This window comes from Camelus ferus, chromosome 11, assembly GCF_009834535.1.
Source record: "Camelus ferus isolate YT-003-E chromosome 11, BCGSAC_Cfer_1.0, whole genome shotgun sequence".
Classification (NCBI taxonomy): domain Eukaryota; kingdom Metazoa; phylum Chordata; class Mammalia; order Artiodactyla; family Camelidae; genus Camelus; species Camelus ferus.
In genome coordinates this window covers 58,064,234-58,073,245 of record NC_045706.1, presented here as the reverse complement: position 1 = coordinate 58,073,245, position 9,012 = coordinate 58,064,234, and positions in this window count along the sequence as shown.

Genomic DNA, 9,012 nt, shown 5'->3' with positions numbered 1-9,012 from the left:
ACACTATGAACTCATCTACAAATCAGAAACAGACTTGCAGACATAGTAAACAATCTTATGGCTACCAGGGAAAGGGGGTAGGAAGGGATAAATTTGGGAGTTTGAGATTTACACGTGTTAGCCACTATATATAAAACAGGGAACTATGTTCAATGTCTTGTAATAACCTTTAACTGAAAAAATATGAAAATGAACATATGTATGTATATGCATGACTGGGACATTGTGCTGTACACCAGAAATTGATATATTGTAACTGATGGTACTTCAATAATAAAAAAAAAAATACTGACCAAACAGGAAAACTATGGTAATCTTTACACCAGAGCAAGGGTTAATACATTTCACATATAATAGAGAAAGTACTTGTACAGCTTGGCGAACACTCCAATAAACAAATGGGCAAAAGGCATGAGTAAGCCAACTTATAAAATGAGAAAAACCAATGGAAAATTAACAGTACATAAAAGAGTCAATCTCATGTGAAATCAAAGAAATGGAACATAACACAGCAATGAGATGACATGGTTCACACAGCCATTTGGCAACACTGCTTTGTTTTGCTTTCCTTTATGTTGTTTGGCACCCAAGTTAGTGAGGTGCACGGGAATGGCCATCAATCTCTGGTGAGAATGTATATTGGTGCTGTGGTTCCGGGGGGCCACTTAGAATCACAGATCCAGCACCTTTAATCAGGTCATGCTCTTTAGGAACTAATCCTAAGGAAATAATCAGAGATGTACACAAAGGTATTTGTACAGTGATGTTCGTCACAGTGATATTTATCATTCAAAATAATTAGCAGCCACCTAAATATCCAGCAATAGGGGACTACAACAATAAGGAACAGGTTAAGTAATCTGGGGACCATCTCTATAGTGACATAGCTATCAAATCATGAACGGAAGATTACTTAATGAGGCAGGAAATTCTTCGTAACACAACGTTAAACACGCAAAGCCAGCCCCATGTATGCTGTGTGATCATCTACTGATTTATTAAAGAGAGACACTTAGAAAACATGCCACACTTTTAATTTTGATGGTAGTCCTCTTTTCTGCATTTCTAGTTTTTACAATGAACATATATTACACTTATAAATCAGAGGGAAAAGAATAAATCTTCAAAATTTACTCATTCAACTTTTTTAAAAGCACAGTGTTCTCCAAGGTTATCATCTTAGCAACTCTCCTAAATAATCCATTGTTCCTTCAGATAGATTGAAGTCATCTGTCTGGAATTTTGAAAGCTGACAGCAGCCATTTCAGACCTTGCAGTGTTTTTTTTTTTTCTCTCAGATGTAATAGGAAGAGATCATCATGTAAAATAATGGCAGGAAGAAAGCATACAATAGGAGGTTTGATTCACATTTTGAAAGAGAATATATAACAGAGTCAAAAGGCGACGGAAAAAAAAAAAGCTACCAATAAAAAATTTCCCAATGCTGCACTGCCAATAGTCTGTCGTATTGGAGTCAAAATTTCTCTTTAAATCTGTTTGGCAGAATACCATGCTTCAGGGAGAAAGAGGTAAACCAGGACAAGCAACCATCAGTTTCCTGTTCCCAGAGGGACCGTGTGCTGCCCTCCTTCAGTCTGAGAGAGCCTCCAAGAGACAGGGCCATATGGTGTGGGGAGCTGCTCCGTTCACCCAGCTTAGAGTCCATCTCCAGACTGGAAACAATTAGTTCTTAGAGCAACAGACCCCCAGTTATCAGGAAACCGTGTAGCCAGAATCCTCAAGGTTCGAACAGCCCTGAGCCCAACATAGAGACTTGGAGGAGGATGTAAGGCCAGGTGGGTGGAAGGTGAAGACGTGAGTAAAGCAAAGTCCATGACAGGTAAAGGGATGCTGAGCTCCACAAAGGAGAGGGTCAAAGGGCTGAGAATCACGCCTGCCCTCGGTCTCTGACCATCAGAGGCAGGATGCTGTGCTGGCATGCATTATGTCTTTAAAGCTTCTCAACAGTTCTGAGCAGTTAAGAGATGAGAGTTGAAGAAAGTCACAAAGCAGGGATTGGTGAGCAGGACTTGAATGCAAATCTGCTTGGCTGCTTGTTTCACTGCACTCTTGCGGGGCAGCGGTGCATGGGAGATGGCGTTCAGACGTCCTTCCCTTTTTAAGGCTCCTGAAACAGCAGTCTCACCTTCTCTCATCTTTTTTATCCTCCTCCAGCTTTTCTCTGCTTTACTGCAAGAGTCTCATTCCTTCCATACCACGCCCCCTTGTCTGGACGGCTACCTCCTCCTCATTTTATCTGCAGAACCCATTCTTTCTCCAAGTTTGCATCCTCCTCCCATGTAGCGGCATCTGTGGATCCCTAGGATCTAGGTCCTTTTCCCCGACCTTTCCTCTTCCACATATCCCTATAACATTCTGAACTGTGAAATGTGTAGATGCTCCTGTAATGCTGAACATTTTCAAGCAAAAAAAAAAAAAATAGAAAGACATAAACTCACTCCATCGAATGAACTATAAATGCATTGTACTAAATGAAGCAGACTGATGCATGGATAAAGCTATAGAAATAGGAATCGTCCCCAAAAAGAAGAGGTAGCAGATCAATTTAGTTTAGGAAACAGAACATACTCTATCTCTTCTTCAATATGCATAAGAGCCTTAGGCTTGGAAAAGTCCTCCAGTTAAAGGACGATTTTTTAACCCAAATTTCTTTGAACCTCGAAGCCTTTCATGTTAAGACATTTCTTAATGTTTCATTGAATATGAGTAATAACGGTAATAAGCAAAAGAACACAGTTTGAGAAAGGCTGATATTTGCTGATGTACATAACAGTATAAATAACAGCAAACCAGAAGAGTCTGAGCAAGGAGCCTGCCTGGTCATGCTCTCAATTTCCTCTTCTTTAGCTGTCTGGTCTGCCTCTCCCCTTCTCCACCCACCTCGGTGCTGCCCCTGAATCCCCTAACTCATGAATGGGCAGGGTAGTCTGGACTCTGCAGACATGGATCCAGTCCTCTGTGACAGGGACAAGTGGGCTAACTTCTCTGGGCATCACGATATCTACATGTGTAACATACCTGGCAAGGCTTAGCCCACAGGAATATCCCCTCCCATACACACACAAACCCACACAGACACACAGACACACACACACACACACACACACACACACACTTCTGATTGATCTATACCGAATTGGTCTTTCCCTTCTATCAGGGTTAATATACTCGTTGCAGAGTCTTCAAACTCTGTGTCTAAAATTGCTTCAAGTTCAGCCTTGCAAGCACTAACTTCAGCAAGTGTAAGTCTATTTCTCGAGCTATTTCCATGTTCCATTTGTTAGTGACAGATGCATGCAATTACTGGAACTTCAGGAACAACACTTCCTTCTAAACCACCCTGCAAATATCGGAGGCAGAACACCTCTTCTTGGCTGCTACGTTGGGATGCAGGATTAGGGCTGTGGATGGTCCTACTTTTGATATAAGAACAGCTTCCAAGCTGAATTTTCCTGGAAATCTCCCTTCTTGGAATTTTTCTGCACACAATGACTGTGTCCCGTGTCCCATTCTCAACCAATTTGTTTTTGAGCTGCGCCTCCTGCCTTATTGGGTTTTCTGGGTCATCCTCCAAGGCGAAGCATCCTGGCACACCTGCCCCTGCTCACAAAAGGCCTAGGCAGTAATCAGCTCACAAAGGGAAGTGACTCATTTGCAGCTAAGATCCAAAGAGTCACCCTTTGGTCTTGGAGGATGTAACACTGTAAGTAATTACCCAGAGAGACTAGAACTTGAAAATACAATCACATTTTCCTTGTTACTTATTAGAACAAATGAAATTGCATCTGGCTCTTCATGAAGCTCATCACTGCATAGGCGTCTTGCTCCAGAATGGGAAATATCATTTCCCAGCAAAGGACTGGTGCTTGAATACCCCAGTCAGGAGGAACGCTCAAGAAGGAGTTCCAGAAACCTACCTGATTGAAGCCCTGAGACTTTGCCCTCCAACCTGGGCCTCTGGCATTACAAAACAGAATGGAAAACAGCTCCCCCTGAGAGCTTGTCCCAGCTTTCTGGGTTGGAGTGATGGAGGGGCATGGGCTTGGGAGACAGAGACTTGAATGAAAATGTCTGCTCCACTATTTAGTGGCGGTAGGATCCTAAATAAGCCTGGCTCTGGGCAGGGATGGAAAATGTCTGGGCCTCTTTTCTCCTTTTGAAATCATTCACAGGTTAGCCAACACATTCAGCCACCACCCTAGGAAGCGCCTCTAAGTTCACTGCAATGGGAGAAGTTCTTGTCAAAGAGCAGCTTAACCTCTGGATGGCCCCCCAAGACTCTAGGAGAGGCATGGAACAGCAGAAAGGGTATCCTTATATGGGGTGTTGATCCAAGCTCCCTTGTTCTCCCTCGAGGTCACCTTCCGCTCTGCAGACTGGGAGAACCAGATCTGGATGAGAGAGCTTAGACCCACCTCTAGCTGGGCTTTGCATACAGAAATGAGGCTCCCTCTGACAACAAAGGTACCCTTCCAGGCAGCTTGTGAATTACTTTTTTCAAGCCCCAAACATCATTCTAATCCATTCCCTTCTCCCCACACTTACTGCCCTGTCTGGAGACTCATCAGTTCTCCGCTGAACCCCTGAGTAGCTCCTTAACTCCAGCCTCGCTGCTCTCCGGGTGCCACCGCTCAGCTGCCAAGGTCAAGTTTGGAAAACAAGAACCTGGTCAAGCTATCACTGAGATGCCAGCCCCATCATCTTCCACAGAAACTAATGAAATCTTCTTCCCCGAGACCTACCCTTACTGGCCCACTTATGTCTTCTCTTGCTGTATTCAGTAATCCGCATTCCGCACAACAGCCAAAATGATTAGTTGAAAAACAGAAATTAGGTCATGTCATTTCCCAGCTCAAAGGCCATCACACTCAGAGAAGAATTCAGATCCGAGGACCTTGGATACCCTCCCATCCTACCGCTCCTTTGATGCTCCCTGCACTCAGCCCCTCTAGACACATCACCCTCCATTTGTGGGACCTACCCAGTTCCTTTCAACCTCTGCCCTTATCACTTTTTCAGTGTGGAATTCGCTTCTCCAGAACCTGTGTGGCTGATTTCCCTTCTCTCTGCTATCACTCTTGCAAAGGACTTCCTTGACCTCACAGGTTGGAACAGCCCAGGAATCACTGCATTCATGGCATTCTCTCCCTCCACCAGGGGAAAGAGCAGAAACACACTTGTCTTGTCTCGCTCACCCCTCTGTTCCCCACTATGAGACTAGAACTTGGCACTTTCAATAAAGTTTTATTGAGTAAATAGACAGAAGGACGGTGAATCATGTCACTTCCTTGGTTAAAACCAGCCAGCAACTTGCACTAGGATGAAGTCCTCACTCTTCCCATGGCAGGCAAAGCCCCCACCTCAGCCCTGCCCATCTCACCACCTCACCCCCCGTCTCTCTCTAGTTCCAGCCTTCTGGTACTTAGAAAAACAAACGCAAAGCTTGAAGAGAAGGCAAAAAGACTTCTTAAGTGTTTCAGTGTCACTCTGGCGCACTACCTAGCAAGCCAGCCCACCTAAGGAGCCCCTGATGTTCTATGGGAAAGTAATCTTGTTTGACTTACTAGTTCTTATTTTTTTATTGAAGTACAGTCAGTTTACAATGTTGTGTTAATTTCTGGTGTTACGATTTCCTATTGATTAAGACTCAGACTCTGTGAAGGTAGATATTAACTTCAGAATATTGATAAGGTGCAAGTAATTTAATTTACTGGAGATCTAAACAAATTTTGTCCAATAGAAAAGACAACCAAAGGTTACGTTTTATTGGCCTGTGGAATATTAACCAGCTTGGTGTCTGATACAGCCTTATTTCAGCATTCTTTCTTTCACTGACAATACGCTTCACGCTTTCATATCAGCTTGGGGTGTTGATCCAACCTCCCCCGTATTCCCTCGAGGGAAATTTCCACTCTGCAGACTGGGAGAGCCAGGTCTCGATGAGATCAGCTTTATCATTCTGCTGGTTCCCTCTGTAATATGGCAGATCAATCTCTGACACGTGCTTACTACATATTTTGGGGTCTCTGGGGATATTATGCTGACACTGAATTACAAACACACGACTGTTCCGTGTTCTCACAGCTCTGGCTGTATTTGCTCCTTTTCCTGCTACAGCAGGGATTTTCCCAGCCCTGCCCCATACACCCCCTGCCTTTATCCCCAAAGCCATCTTCCTCCAAGTTAGCCCATATTAATCCCTGTAGGTGAAACTCAGATGTCAGTTCCTCAAGCCTTTCTTGATACACACGCATGCACACAAACATTCACACCACCCTGAAATGCATGGCTTTCTCTCAGAAAGAAAGGAAAAACAATGGAGCAGGGCAGGTCCACTAGGCATGTGCCACGGCTTAGACTAGCATCAGTGCGTTTCGCCTGTGAAGGGAGAAATCCTGCTCCTCCAGGGCCAGCAGGGACCCGCCAGAAACAGAAATACTTCTGGAAAATCCCCACTCGTCAGAATCCAAGTACGTGCTCCAGGTGGTGGGTCAGGAAGGGACTTTCCATCCACGGAGGTGATCAGCTCCTGCTACTCAGTGCAGCAAGGTGGTTGAGGACTCCTCAGGTTCAAGTCTTACTAGCTGTGTGATCTTAAACAACTTACTTAACTTCTCTGAGCCACAGTCTTCCCCTCTGCGGAATGGTAATAATAGTATATTTGTGTTCCCATAGGCAACTATAAGAATTAACTGGATTATTATAACTGAGGGCTTGAAAAATGGGAATGATAATAATAGTAAACCCATCCCCATTCTGTTTTCAGACTCAAATGGACTAATATAGCTAGCGTTCTTAGGAGAGTCAAGGGGCCCATGAGTGATATCTGAGCACTACTATGGTACTGTGGTTCTTACTTCAGTCTCAGGCAAGTCTCTTGGGCTCACTTCTTCCCCAGGTCACGCAGCTGGGGCTGCACAGATGCGGCCTGGGGCACCAGGAATACAACTAAGCGGACAGGAGCTACTGCAGAACAATGGAGATGAGACCATGTTCCCATTTCAAACATACTGCAAAGAACAGGGAATCCTGAGGACCCAGCCCGGGACCCGGCACAGAAGGTACCCAGTGGGGGTCGTGTCTGCCCTCAGCCATCCCTGTCCCACCCAGTCCCAATCCCAACCTTTATCTCACAGGCAAGTAAACTTTCGGATTTTCTTTCAAATTTTCTTTCAAATTTTCTTTCGCTTGTGTATAACATTGACTCAGGGGTAAAGGGCTGTTTCTGATCATTATTCATCTTTTCATTACTATCATGTGTTTTATTGATCTTGTATTGAAAAATTTTTTTCAGCATTTTAAAATGAGACTCTTGCTTCAGCAGATCCCAGATTCTAACATCTGGTGAGTTATAAACAATTGTGTGGGTTTCTTTTTCTTCCTAATTTTGGTTTTAAAAATCAGTAAGTCTGGGGTGCCTTTAAAAGATATTAAATAACACAATCAACCTGGATTGTACTGTGAAGATGACATTTTTCCACAGCATCTGCACAAAAATCACAGGATTTGTGACACCTTGAAGTCTTGGACTTTCTGGGAAACTTCTCATTAGAATCTGGAACAGAATTGGAAGGGCCCATGGAGAGCAGTCAGGCCAGCAAAACCTTTACAGGAGAATAAATTCATGGCAAATTAACAGATTTACTGGAAATGACTTATTTCCATTCAAAATAAAAATAATTTTGAAGAAGCTTTGGAATAATCTTTAACTTTACCTACAATTTAATGAATAGCAGCACATCGGTTAGAACACAATGCAGCTTTGGGCCACTAAAATATTTATATCTAGACCACGTGGGAGGAAACAATGTAAATCACTCACCGAGGACACAGTACAGGCCAAAGGCAGAAATCACGCCCTTGGAAAGCAGGCAGCCCTTGGAGAGTGGGGGCAGCGGGCAGGGAAGAAGGCAATGAAAAGACGGGAGCCTGGAGGCTTGAAGACGCAAGTGTCTCACCTGCGTCTTCAAGCCATCAGGGGACAGACACAGGACGGACCCAGCCGTCCTGATTTGCTGCCCAGCACCCTCCCCATATTCCACGTAAGAGGTAAAACCTCAGAAGCTCCATCATCCTCTCCCAGTACAGATGCTGCTCCAGGCAGCCCCCCGGGGCTGCCTGACTCCGTCTGTAACCGAAGGGCAGGGCAGAGGACAGCGCCCCCTCCCCTGCAACCTCCCCTCAAAACACACGCTGCTTCTGTAGATTCAGGAGATCCATGACCAGCAATGAATTCAGTGGGCCGCTGCTCTGCTGGCTGCTGGATTTAAAGATGGGGGGAAAGATTATACACCTACACTCACGTTTTGTTGAAATCTGGCTCTGCCCAACTCACTGAACGGCCCTTTCTGATGCCATAGCACGCTCAACCCTACACATGGCAGGAAGTAAGTGGCCTTCCGCCGTTTCAACTCTGCTAACCCATCTCCCACATTGAAGGCAGCCTGAGACCACTCTCTTGCTTGCCCGGTCCAGTGCCTTCTCCGTGATGGAGTTCCGCCCTCACCCCGCGGTTCACTTGCTTCCAGATCAAGCCCGTGGCTTGGGAGGCACGTTTGTCTAACCCTGTCAGTTCCTCTGAGCACCCAGCTCTGCCAGCACAAGTGAGGTGTGGAAGTCATGGCCTGGGCATTCCTTGGTAGCTGAGACAACACTGACACCTTGTGGTCTGGAAATCTGCCTGCCCTGAGCATCACAGGACAAAGTCGCCCCCAGGCCCACCAGGAGGAGACTTTCCCAGCACTACAGGTGGGAGCAGATCAGCCCTGTGGGGGCCCTGCCTGCTGGGGACTCACAGTCCTGCAGGACTCCCAAGTAACCCACAAAGTACACACACTGGGTGACACAGTCCGTGATGGCATCAGACCTGCCGTACACACGGGTTACAACCCACTTGGCAAATAATCAGTGTGCAGTACTGTGCGCAGCTCCAGAACCAGGTGGTCGTGAGAGGCATGCAGGCAATTACAGTCCAGCGATCAAAGTGCTAAT